The sequence below is a fragment of the Oncorhynchus nerka genome, linkage group LG25 (assembly GCF_034236695.1).
Source record: "Oncorhynchus nerka isolate Pitt River linkage group LG25, Oner_Uvic_2.0, whole genome shotgun sequence".
NCBI lineage: Eukaryota > Metazoa > Chordata > Actinopteri > Salmoniformes > Salmonidae > Oncorhynchus > Oncorhynchus nerka.
The window spans coordinates 56,166,085-56,180,464 of NC_088420.1; the positions used below are offsets into that span (position 1 = coordinate 56,166,085).

The 14,380-nt window shown below is 45.3% G+C and overlaps 1 protein-coding gene across 1 annotated transcript in view; it reads right to left on the minus strand.

Moving 5' to 3' along the window:
- The window catches only part of LOC115109694 (contactin-1a-like), a 128,088-nt gene extending 114,599 nt beyond the window's left edge, over positions 1–13,489 (minus strand). The window contains exon 1 of the mRNA XM_029634916.2: positions 13,367–13,489. The gene's annotated coding sequence lies outside the window, so the exon portion shown is untranslated. The remainder of the gene's footprint in view (positions 1–13,366) is intronic.
- Positions 13,490–14,380: the final 891 nt, after the last annotated feature.

The window sequence follows — 14,380 nt, forward strand, 5'->3', positions numbered from 1 at the left end:
CCCAAATATAAAGTACTGTACAACTGTCCAAGTCTGATGATGTTTGCATGAAGATGTTATGGAAAGCAATGCTTTGGGGTAGTTTGAATGGACCATAGTCATCACCTATAACATGATTTCATCACTACTTCAATATCATGCGTTCCAAATGTCCCCCTATTCCCTATAAGAAAATCGCTATGGCCCTTGGTCAAAAGTAGTGTACTATAAAGGAAACAGGGTGACATTTGGGAATGTGTCCTAATGAGTGATATAAGCCTAATAGACAAACACATTTCTCAGTTACAATCAACACCTCTACCCTCTCAGAAAAAAAGGTACTAACTAGAACCTAAAAATGGGGTACCCTTTGAAGAAGCCTTTTTGTTTCCAGGTAGAACCCTTTTGGGTTCCATGTAAAAACCCTTTGCACAAAGTGTTCTACACGGAACCCAAAATAGTTTTTCCCGGAACCAAAACAGGGATCTACATGGAACCAAAAATAGCCGAAGAACCTTTTTGGAACCCTTTTTTTTTTTACGTGTACCAATACATTCAGCCAATACAGCACCAGACGTATCTGACATTTACCAATGTCATCTTATTACCCTACGCAAGCGACAATGGAGGCAGATATGGAGTCAATTTCCCAAAGGTCCTCTTTGTCTAATGGAACATTATCTTAATGAAAGGCGGCAATCTGATTTAGAATGAGACGTCTCGTTGGCAGACAGACAACTTGAAGGGACTAACTCTATATGAAGTCAGTTGCTTTATCAGCAAACAGAATCACACTGATGAGGACTAGGGAACACACACACACAAACACACACACGCACGCACACACATTTTACAAGCTTCAATGTCAAAAAGACACATGACATACAATTACATGACATTGTAACAAATCTTCCTCAGGCATTCTGATTGTGATGCATTATTCCATTATAAAGCCTTTTCACCCAAAAACTGTTATCCATAAAGTCATCAGTCTTTAACAAGTAAATGACAAATATCACTTTCAAACCGCCTTGTGATATTGAGAACGAAGAATATAATTTGCAATGGGACTTTGAAATTGTAAAAACAGCTGATCGACTTTCCTGACTGAAGAACTTTATGTCCCACTCCTCTGCAGGGCTATGTTACCTATCATAGTCCCACTGTGCAGGGCTACGTTACCTATCATAGTCCCACTCCTCTGCAGGGTTACATTACCTATCATAGTCCCACTCCTCTGCAGGGCTACGTTACCTATCATAGTCCCACTCCTCTGCAGGGTTACATTACCTATCATAGTCCCACTCCTCTGCAGGGCTATGTTACCTATCATAGTCCCACTCTGCAGGGTTACATTACCTATCATAGTCCCACTGTGCAGGGCTACGTTACCTATCATAGTCCCACTCCTCTGCAGGGTTACATTACCTATCATAGTCCCACTCTGCAGGGTTACATTACCTATCATAGTCCCACTGTGCAGGGCTACGTTACCTATCATAGTCCCACTCCTCTGCAGGGCACCGTTACCTATCATAGTCCCACTCCTCTGCAGGGCTAAGTTACTTATCATAGTCCCACTCCTCTGCAGGGTTACATTACCTATCATAGTCCCACTCCTCTGCAGGGCTACGTTACCTATCAAAGTCCCACTCCTCTGCAGGGCTACGTTACCTATCATAGTCCCACTCCTCTGCAGGGCTATGTTACCCATCATAATCCCACTCCTCTGCAGGGCAAGGTTACCTATCATAGTGCCACTCTTCAGGGCAACGTTACCTGTCATAGTCCCACTCCTCTGCAGGGCTACGTAACCTATTATAATCCCACTCCTCTGCAGGGCTACGTTATCTATCATAGTCCCACTCCTCTGCAGGTTAAGGTTACCTATCATAGTCCCACTCTGCAGGGCTACGTTACCTATTATAATCCCACTCCTCTGCAAGGTTACAGTACCTATCATATTCCCACTCCTCTGCAGGTTAAGGTTACCTATCATAGTCCCACTCTGCAGGGCTATGTTACCTATAATAATCCCACTCCTCTGCAGGGCAAGGTTACCTATCATAGTCCCACTCCTCTGCAGGGCTACGTTACCTATCATAGTCCCACTCCTCTGCAGGGCTATGTTACCTATCATAGTCCCACTCCTCTGCAGGGCTACGTTACCTATCATAGTCCCACTCCTCTGCAGGGCTATGTTACCTATCATAGTCCCACTCCTCTGCAGGGCTACGTTACCTGTCATAGTCCCACTCCTCTGCAGGGCTATGTTACCTATTATAATCCCACTCCTCTGCAGGGCTACGTTATCTATCATAGTCCCACTCTGCAGGGCTACGTTACCTATTATAATCCCACTCCTCTGCAAGGTTACAGTACCTATCATATTCCCACTCCTCTGCAGGTTAAGGTTACCTATCATAGTCCCATTCTGCAGGGCTATGTTACCTATCATAGTCCCACTCCTCTGCAGGGCAAGGTTACCTATCATAGTCCCACTCCTCTGCAGGGCTACGTTACCTATAATAATCCCACTCCTCTGCAGGGCAAGGTTACCTATCATAGTCCCACTCTTCAGGGCAACGTTACCTGTCATAGTCCCACTCCTCTGCAGGGCTACGTTTTCTATCATCGTCCCACTCCTCTGCAGGGCTATGTTACCTATTATAGTCCCACTCCTCTGCAGGGCTACGTTACCCATCATAGTCCCACTCCACTGCAAGGTTACATTACCTATCATATTCCCACTCCTCTGCAGGTTAAGGTTACCTATCATAGTCCCACTCTGCAGGGCTATGTTACCTATCATAGTCCCACTCCTCTGCAGGGCAAGGTTACCTATCATAGTCCCAGTCCTCTGCAGGGCTACGTTACCTATCATAGTCCCACTCCTCTGCAGGGCACCGTTACCTATCATAGTCCCACTCCTCTGCAGGGCTAAGTTACTTATCATAGTCCCACTCCTCTGCAGGGTTACATTACCTATCATAGTCCCACTCCTCTGCAGGGCTACGTTACCTATCAAAGTCCCACTCCTCTGCAGGGCTACGTTACCTATCATAGTCCCACTCTGCAGTGCTACGTTACCTATCATAGTCCCACTTCTCTGCAGGGTTACATTACCTATCAAAGTCCCACTCTACAGGGCTACATTAGCTATCATAGTCCCACTCCTCTGCAGAGCTACGTTACCTATCATAGTCCCACTCTGCAGGGCTACGTTACCTATTATAGTCCCACTCCTCTGCAGGGTTACATTACCTATCATAGTCCCACTCCTCTGCAGGGCTACGTTACCTGTCATAGTTCCACTCCTCTGCAGGGCTATGTTACCTATCATATTCCCACTCCTCTGCAGGGCTACGTTACCTATCATAGTCCCACTCCTCTGCAGGGCTATGTTACCCATCATAGTCCCACTCCTCTGCAGGGCAAGGTTACCTATCATAGTGCCACTCTTCAGGGCAACGTTACCTGTCAGAGTCCCACTCCTCTGCAGGGCTACGTAACCTATTATAATCCCACTCCTCTGCAGGGCTACGTTATCTATCATAGTCCCACTCCTCTGCAGGTTAAGGTTACCTATCATAGTCCCACTCTGCAGGGCTACGTTACCTATTATAATCCCACTCCTCTGCAAGGTTACAGTACCTATCATATTCCCACTCCTCTGCAGGTTAAGGTTACCTATCATAGTCCCACTCTGCAGGGCTATGTTACCTATCATAGTCCCACTCCTCTGCAGGGCTACGTTACCTATAATAATCCCACTCCTCTGCAGGGCAAGGTTACCTGTCATAGTCCCACTCCTCTGCAGGGCTACGTTATCTATCATCGTCCCACTCCTCTGCAGGGCTACGTTACCTATTATAGTCCCACTCCTCTGCAGGGCTACGTTACCCATCATAGTCCCACTCCTCTGCAAGGTTACATTACCTATCATAGTCCCACTCCTCTGCAGGTTAAGGTTACCTATCATAGTCCCACTCCTCTGCAGGGCTACGTTACCTGTCATAGCCCTGCAGAGGAGTGGGACTATGACAGGTAACGTAGCCCTGCAGAGGAGTGGGACTATGATAGGTAACATAGCCCTGCAGAGGAGTGGGACTATGTTACCTATCATATTCCCACTCCTCTGCAGGGCTACGTTACCTATCATAGTCCCACTCCTCTGCAGGGCTATGTTACCCATCATAGTCCCACTCCTCTGCAGGGCAAGGTTACCTATCATAGTCCCACTCTTCAGGGCAACGTTACCTGTCATAGTCCCACTCCTCTGCAGGGCTACGTTACCTATCATAGTCCCACTCCTCTGCAAGGTTACATTACCTATCATAGTCCCACTCCTCTGCAGGTTAAGGTTACCTATCATAGTCCCACTCCTCTGCAGGGCTACGTTACCTATCATAGTCCCACTCCTCTGCAGGGCTATGTTACCTATCATGTTCCCAGTCCTCTGCAGGGCTATGTTACCTATCATAGTCCCAGTCCTTTGTAGGGTTACATTACCTATAATAGTCCCACTCTGCAGGGCTATGTTACCTATCATGTTCCCAGTCCTCTGCAGGGCTATGTTACCTATCATAGTCCCAGTCCTTTGTAGGGTTACATTACCTATCATAGTCCCACTCCTCTGCAAGGTTACAGTACCTATCATATTCCCACTCCTCTGCAGGTTAAGGTTACCTATCATAGTCCCACTCTGCAGGGCTATGTTACCTATCATAGTCCCACTCCTCTACAGGGCAAGGTTACCTATCATAGTCCCAGTCCTCTGCAGGGCTACGTTACCTATCATAGTCCCACTCTTCTGCAGGGCTATGTTACCTATCATAATCCCACTCCTCTGCAGGGCTACGTTACCTATCATATTCCCACTCCTCTGCAGGTTAAGGTTACCTATCATAGTCCCACTCTGCAGGGCTATGTTACCTATCATAGTCCCACTCCTCTACAGGGCAAGGTTACCTATCATAGTCCCAGTCCTCTGCAGGGCTACGTTACCTATCATAGTCCCACTCTTCTGCAGGGCTATGTTACCTATCATAGTCCCACTCCTCTGCAGGGCTACGTTACCTATCATAGTCCCACTCCTCTGCAGGGCTACGTTACCTATCATAATCCCACTCCTCTGCAAGGTTACATTACCTATCATAGTCCCACTCCTCTGCAGGTTAAGGTCATCTATCATAGTCCCAATCTGCAGGGCTATGTTACCTATCATAGTCCCAGTCCTCTGCAGGGTTACAATACCTATCATAGTCCCACTCCTCTGCAGGGCTACGTTACCTATCATAGTCCCACTCTGCAGGGCTACGTTACCTATCATAGTCCCACTTCTCTGTAGGGTTACATTACCTATCATAGTCCCACTCCTCTGCAGGGCAAGGTTACCTATCATAGTCCCACTCTACAGGGCTACGTTACCTATCATAGTCCCACTCCTCTGCAGGGCTACGTTACCTATCATAGTCCCTCTTCTCTGCAGGGCTACATTACCTATCATAGTCCCAGTCCTCTGCAGGGCTATGTCACCTATCATGGTCCCAGTCCTCTGCAGGGCTATGTTACCTATCATAGTCCCACTCTGCAGGGCTATGTTACCTATCATAGTCCCACTCTTCTGCAGGGTTACATTACCTATCATAGTCCCACTCCTCTGCAGGGCTACATTACCTATCATAGTACCACTCCTCTGCAGGGCTATGTTACCTATCATAGCCCCACTCCTCTGCAGGGCTACGTTACCTATCATAGTCCCACTCCTCTGCAGGGCTACGTTACCCATCATAGTCCCACTCCTCTGCAGGGCTACGTTAACTATCATCATCCCACTCCTCTGCAGGGCTACATTACCTATCATAGTTCCACTCCTCTGCAGGGCTACGTTACCTATCATAGTCCCACTCCTCTGCAGGGCTACATTACCTATCATAGTCCCACTCTGCTGGGCTATGTTACCTATCATAGTCCCACTCCTCTGCAGGGCTACGTTATCTATCATAGTCCCACTCCTCTGCAGGGCTACGTTACCTATCATAGTCCCACTCCTCTGCAGGGCTACATTACATATCATAGTCCCACTCCTCTGCAGGGCTATGTTACCTATCATAGTCCCACTCCTCTGCAGGGCTATATTACATATCATAGTCCCACTCCTCTGCAGGGCTATATTACATATCATAGTCCCACTCCTTTGCAGGGCTATATTACCTATCATACTCCCACTCCTCTGCAGGGCTACATTACATATCATACTCCCACTCCTCTGCAGGGCTACATTACCTATCATACTCCTACTCCTCTGCAGGGCTACGTTACCTATCATAGTCCCACTCTGCAGGGCTACGTTACCTATCATCGTCCCACTCCTCTGCAGGGCTATGTTACCTATCATAGTCCCACTCCTCTGCAGGGTTACATTACCTATCATTGTCCCAGTCCTCTGCAGGGCTATGTTACCTATCATAGTCCCAGTCCTCTGCAGGGTTACAATACCTATCATAGTCCCACTCCTCTGCAGAGCTACGTTACCTATCATAGTCCCACTCTGCAGGGCTACGTTACCTATCATAGTCCCACTCTGCTGGGCTATGTTACCTATCATAGTCCCACTCATCTGCAGGGCTATGTTACCCACCATAGTCCCACTCCTCTGCAGGGTTACGTTACCTATCATAGTCCCACTGCTCTGCAGGGCTACATTACATATCATAGTCCCACTCCTCTGCAGGGCTACGTTACCTATCATTGTCCCACTCCTCTGCATGGCTACGTTACCTATCATAGTCCCACTCCTCGGCAGAGCTACGTTACCTATTATAGTCCCACTCCTCTGCAGAGCTACGTTATCTATTATAGTCCCACTCCTCTGCAGAGCTACGTTACCTATCATAGTCCCACTCCTCTGCAGAGCTACGTTACCTATCATAGTCCCACTCCTCTGCAGGGCTACGTTACCTATCATAGTCCCACTCCTCTGCAGAGCTACGTTACCTATCATAGTCCCACTCCTCTGCAGAGCTACGTTACCTATCATAGTCCCACTCCTCTGCAGAGCTACGTTACCTATCATAGTCCCACTCCTCTGCAGAGCTCCGTTACCTATCATAGTCCCACTCCTCTGCAGAGCTACGTTACCTATCATAGTCCCACTCCTCGGCAGAGCTACGTTACCTATCATAGTCCCACTCCTCGGCAGAGCTACGTTACCTATCATTGTCCCACTCCTCGGCAGGGCTACGTTACCTATCATACTGAAAATAGAGATGGTGTGGACACATTATGGGTTGCAGGGCTAGAAGTCACGCATCCACACAAACACTAAAACACACACTAAATGCACCCTTTCAAGTTCAGTGCCTTGAAAATAAGTGATTCCTTAAAAATAATAACTAGCCCTTCTAAGCCCTAGCAACAAACTAAAGCAGCTGAAATCATTGGACACAGGTAGGCACTAGGTAGGCACCCACAGAAGTGCCACCGAAAACGTTATCTGGATTCAAAGCCGCAAACCATCATTTGGCCTCCCTGTGGGGGCGGCGGCAGAAAAAGCAGGGTTGAGGAGGACCCATACAGAGAGAGAATGACAAGCCTGTAGCACATACAGTAGTGGTGTGTGGGTAAAGCGGTTTGTTCACCCGCACCCACCCGCAATTGCTAATTACCCATCCGCAACCCGCATGACTGTGTGTGATAAAGTGACGATATGAGGCCCGCCCCCTACCCTAACCTGCAAATATAGAACAATATTTTTTTTACAGCGAGCACCTGATTTCGATATGTCTCGGCTATTTGTTAGTCAACTTGTTTATAATTAAATAGGCTACATGCAGATTCTCTTCTTCTGTCATTAGCCTATATGTTGCCATAGAAGACTAAATAAACCCTTGCTCAACATAGTAATGTGATAGAGTGACAACTAGATTGAAACATTCATTCTGCCGTTGATCAAGTTCTCTCTGTCACCTCTGCTTCTTTCACTGAGCAAAGACGTTTAGGGACTGGGGATAAGATGCAAGATGATCTGTGCAAAATGTTCAAATGGCATCAGGTTGACCGGTTGTAAAAAAATGAAAAATAGAAAGCTGTGAAAACGACCCAACATGTTACTGACTAGATTTCAGTTCGACTTGGATGCATAATATATACGATTAAAATATTGTCAGCTTTATGATGCTGATAAAGACAGCACCTCTACAGACATTTACATTCTCTCAAGATAAGATAATATTTATCCACTCCTGTTCCTGAGTCGAAATGTAGCCTACATTCGGTGTATTATTTTACTGCGTGAAATGCTTAATTCTGCAGGAGTTCATATTAAAGCTACAGTATGTGAGAGGTTATAAACCTACAGTCAGTGTCCATTTAACTCATCTGAACACTAGGCTACATTCCCCTTGACGTGCCATAGGCCTATTTTAAGTCCCCGTCTCGTGGCTGTCGAATTTGTATAGCACCTCGCAATCATCACACTTAACACTGCTGTCATCCTCTTTAAACGCCGATATTGTCATTTTTGCCACTGAGGATCTCCGTTAACTTTTCTGCCCGTTCCCAAAAAGCATTTGGAGACTGGCCTGTAGGCTATTTGGCACGCATATAGTTAGGCTATAGGCTTACGCACTAATGCCAGATAATGCCTGAAATAATGAAAGAAAAACTTCCAAGTATCCTACAAATATAAATTGCACAAGAATGATACATTCATGGACTTTTTTAAGGTCTTGTTTTCTCTTTATTCAATCTGCCCCTTCATCCACACAATATTTCATGATACTAAACCCCCCTGCCCTGTGGATACAGCCACGGGGGACTACGGGTTATGAGTCAACCCGCACATCACTAACATACAGTACATATCGGCAGTGGGGACAATACTGCATACAGAGATAGCAGAGGGGACTAACTGACAACCTTTATTTCTCTCTCTCTCTCTCTGGGTTGGAACAAAGAACTAAATGGACCAACCCTTCTGATACATGAGCGAGAAGGACAACCCACAGACGTAGAGAATGACAGGCCTGCGGCACAGACAGAGATGGCAGTGGGGACTAAACACATACAAAGACGATAGAGAGCACAGAGAAGGCAGTGGGGACTAAACACATACAAAGACGATAGAGAGCACAGAGAAGGCAGTAGGGACGGACTGAGGGCCTTTCCCCCCCCCTCTGGATTGAACAGAGGGGGGGTCTGTCTCCGAGCAAACAGAAGAAGAGGGAGAAGAAGACGTCATGTCTCTCTCACAAAGCCAGCCAGCTTAGCGGTACCATTAGTGATCCTCTCTTTATTGATGGAGGTTTGGTGAAATTTCTGAGCAATCTGAAGAGACCATCGAGACAAGAGTGTCACATGTTTGCCAGCGGGATAAGGAAAGGAGAAAGGGTTTTTGCCCCATCGTTACAGCACTTAGGCTTAGAGCTGTGTGTGTGTGTGTGTGTGTGTGTGTGTGTGTGTGTGTGTGTGTGTGTGTGTGTGTGTGTGTGTGTGTGTGTGTGTGTTAGGCTTGGGCGGTATACAGTATATACAGTATGCTGGGGTATTTGGAAAAAGACACGGGATGGTTTTTCAATACCGTTAATACAATATTTCATTTTAATATGTGTAGCTACTTTTTAAGTAAATACCAGCAATCATCTTGTGCAATACGTTAGGAGATAAAGAACATTGCGTTCTTCCTTTCACCTGTCACATTATTATGAAGCTTATGATAGTCCCCAGTCAAGTGTCACGTGGTGTTTGTTTACAAGCACACAGCGACAAGAGACAGGAGCCTTGTGAGTCACTCACTGTTGTGCAGAATGCACCAGGTGATCTAGTTACAGTATGGACTCCACAACTAAATGTTTGCCAACTAGATATCTTACAACTATTAAGTTAACTGTCTAAAATGTGCTAAATGCTCCACAGTTGTGCATTTGGTTTGCTAATTTAGTAGCTAGTTAGCTATCTAGCTAAGTGGTTAGAAGAGAATCCCCTCTTGGATCAAGAACCTTGCTGGCTAATTATTTTTTTTTGCATGCAGCAAACTGGGAGTAGCAGTGGAGCTGCTGAGGGGAGGATCGTTCATAATAATGGCTGCAATGGAGCAAATGGAATGGTATCAAACATGGCGGCAGGTAGCCTAGAGGTTAGGGCATATGGCCAGTAACCGGAAGGTTGCTAGATCGAATCCCCAAGCTGACAAGGTAAAAATCTGTCGTTCTCCCCCTGAACAAGGCAGTTAACCCACTATTCCTAGGCCGTCATTGTAAATAAGAATTTGTTCTTAATAACTGACTTGCATAGCTACATAAAAATATGGAAACCATATTTGATACTATTCTGCTCCAGCCATTACCACAAGCCCAATCGCCCCAATTAAGGTGTTATTTATTTGTATACTTATATAGTTTAGGTCAAAAACTGTACAAAATGCAATGCGCTCGTTAGCATTTGGTTAGCATTCTCTATGGGATTTTACATGTACTTGTTAACATTGCTAACGTTCAGATTACAGAGTATCAGTGGGGTTTGAAAACAGCGGCACCTGAGTCCCAGACCCAGAGTACCTTCATTATCAAACCCAAATCTCAAAAAACGACTATATTAGTTTTCTCTGACCAGCTAATCCTTTGACTCCCTAGGGTCTTTGGAAAGCTTGGATTTGGGGAGGGATATCTTGGGACAAATCATATCTCACAAAAAGTCCTTTGAATGACTTTAATCTCAAATGGCAGCCATCCATGACTTCAACTTCCCTGCTTTCTAAATCACTGATTTAAGGCTAAGAGGGTTAATCAATTTGTTATGGAGCTGTACCAATTCAGTAATATCACACAAAAAGGACCACCTTTCTGACCTGAAGCAGTCCAACAAAAAAAGAGCAACACTCAAAGTATCTCAGTCTGAAAATAAACATATGGTTCATGTTTTGATGATGTGCAATTGTGAGGTTGGCATAATGCCTAATAGGCAAGAAGACAGAATAACAGACAAGACCATGTAGCAGGGCCAAGCTCTATTGTGTAGCCCAGGTATTCCCAAACTGGGGTATGTGTATCCCCAGGGGTATGTGCCATGCCGTCGGGGGTACTGGTTCTGTGAAAATGTAATTTAATCAGGAGCCACTGCCCGATTTCTGGATTGGGCTGCGCTCAGAGTATCCTGCCTTGGCAGATCGTGCTGTTAAGACACTGATGCCCTTTGCAACCACGTACCAATGTGAGAGTGGATTCTCGACCCTCACTAGCATGAAAACTAAATACAGGCACAGACTGTGTGTGGAAAAGGATGCGTATCCTTTCAAGCACACCCTTCTCATTAACCTGTGATGAGTTTTTCACAATTTTCCATGAACAAATAAGGTTTTATATGTAAGATGGTTAAATAAAGAGCAAAAGTATTGATTATTATTATATTATTATTTCTGCCCTGGTCCTATATGAGCTCCTTGTCACTTCCCACGAGCGGAATTGTGACAAAAACTGACACTCATTCTTGTGAACTGACTCTGGTGCTAGAGGGGGTACGCAGCTGGAGGATGAATGGTTGATGTGGTACGGGACTATAAAAAGTTACGGGAACCACTGGTGTAGCCAATGCATTTGGTCTCCTCTACTCAAGAGGTTCACCGACACCATGATAAAGCCACAGATAGAATCAAATGTTATTGGTCACATACAAATATTTCGCAGATGTTATTGCAGGTGTAGCGAAATGCATGTGGATGTGATGTGCCACACATGCATGTCATTCGGGAAGGAAAGAGAAAAGTCTTGGAGGGAATAGGACTACATACATGCAAAGCAACTTTATTTTAGTGAGCCCCATGATCGGGTGCACATGGAAGAAAATGTGTTTTTCTTTGCTACATTTCTGCTGGAGAGCATTTCTCAAAGGATGCCCTATCTGGACCTATCTCTGGGTTCAGTTGTGTCACAAAAACACTGACAGAGGACTCCCAAAACCCAAGGACAGCTCCAACTCTACTGAGGCTGCAAATTTGAAATGCATGATAGGACACATGATGGTCCTGGGCAGAGCCAGACATGTCTTGGAGGGACAGTGACTGTTATGTAATGTGTTTCTCATATAGCTTCTCTGGCTGCTTTGACTGTGCTGAAACTGTTCCAAAGCAACGAGGGAAACATTTACTGACATCATAGTAACTTACTTTCGGGACTATTACACTGGTATCGTTGTGCCAGGCAAGCTCAATCAAGTAGCTGAAGTATCCGAGAGACAATAAATACTACTTCAACTCAGGTCTGTTATGATATACAGCAGCAAGAGCCCGGAGGAGCCTTATCATTCCTCATACACCAAGTCGGAATTTGGTCAGACTTTGCAGGGCACGGGACAACAGAAGATGCATTACATTAGCAGTCCAGTTTATAGGATTCCTATCAAAATGACAAGTATTCCCATGAAATCCTTCTGACAGTTCATGTCAGATTTATGAAACTGAATACATTGGGTTGAATTGGCTCTTGGCCAACAGTCCAGCATGTCCATTGCATCTGTCATGTTGAATCGTTTATACCTCATCTATTATAGTACAGACTAGGCCGTCAGTGTAGTCTTCAGTTGCAAAAATACTGCGAACACCCAGGCAGGACTCGCCCATGACATGGTACCTTGGCTGACAACCTGGCTGACATTCTAGTGGTTGAGGTGATTTCCGGATGATGCTGGGATATGCTATCGCCGTCTGTTGGGGCTCCAACTAGTCGGCTACAATGAACCCAGCGACCTATATTTTCTGCTGCGTATAATTCATAATAAATCAAATGTTCATCTTGCAGGGATTGGTCTGTTTACAGTGAATCGCCGACTGTTTCTAAATCAATTACTAGGAAAGAATAGGATAAGCATTAGATATCCTGCTGCCTAGCCTATAATAACAATATCCTAACGAATAGGGATAGATAAGCAGCACCGCTAGGCTATTTTATATGTTTAAGGCTTTATGAATGTCATTCATTAACAACGTACACAGGTGTGTAGCTAATCATCCGTAATGTGGATAAAAATGCAAACCCACTATTCCTCCCTTCAAGACCATGGAGCCAGCGCACTGTCTTGTCTGTCCGTGCACGGAAAATGCCTGCTACCAAAGTCACCCAGAATAACGTTTCATGCCAATGTGCAAACAGCATCCATTCAAGATCATCTGTATAGTCTCAGTTTTGCAGTCGGGAATAACAGAGCGAGGATGCAAGATGCATAAACTTGTCTAAATTGCATTGCGGTAGGCTCCATCACTTCGTCCCCATATCAATCAGTGTAAACAACACTGATTCCCCTTGCTTTGCCCCGTGCTGCAAAGACACAGCTTTTCTAGGGGGGGGGGGGGGGGGGGGGATATATAGAATCGCTTAAGTTGTCATCTTCTTACCTGCAATAGCGAACGATCCGTCCGTCGGTGTGCATTCACGACTCACGCCTGGATCATCGCCGGTTGCTCAGGAACTAGGAGCAGGGTAGAAACTGACAGGCAGCTGCGTCTCTGCCCTTGTCCTCTTCGATTGGACGGATGTCTATAGGGGGCGCTATGCGGAAATTTCATTGGGCGACAGGCGCAGCCACCCAGTCCAAAAGATGTGTTCATAACAGAAGAGATCTGACAACATAACGGAGGATCGATCATAGCTAAGTGTTATTTGACATATTCTGCAGTGTGATGGTATCGTTTTCATTTTGCCTAAACATGAACTCTACCTGGATGATGTCATTACTTAAATGGGAAAATGCAGTAGCCTATTTTAATATGGAGTAGCATACCACTGGGCACAGACATCAATTCAACGTCTATTCCAATTTCATTGAAATGACGTTGATTCAACCAGTGTGTGCCCAGTGTGTAGGCATCATTATATATTTTTAAAATGTGAGAACGACGTTGCTTGAAGCAGTCTACGTGATTGGAGATATGAGAGAGATGTGGGCTATTATCAAGATTAGCGGAGACAAACAAGGCTCACAGAGAGTAGGTCACTAGTAATTTAAAAAAATTAAATCCCAATCCACATGACATCCTCAAAACATGTCTACAAGCATTCCTGTGAATGTATACAAGATACTTAAGGCCCTCAATTATATTTTGGCACCAAATCAAATCAAATCATATTTTATTTGTCACATACACATGGTTAGCAGATGTTAATGCGAGTGTAGCGAAATGCTTGTGCTTCTAGTTCCGACAATGCAGTGATAACCAACAAGTAATCTAACTAACAATTCCAAAACTACTGTCTTATACACAGTGTAAGGGGATAAGGAATATGTACATAAGGATATATGAATGAGTGATGGTACAGAGCAGCATACAGTAGATGGTATCGAGTACAGTATATACATATGAGATGAGTATGTAGACAAAGTAAACAAAGTGGCATAGTTAAAGTGGCTA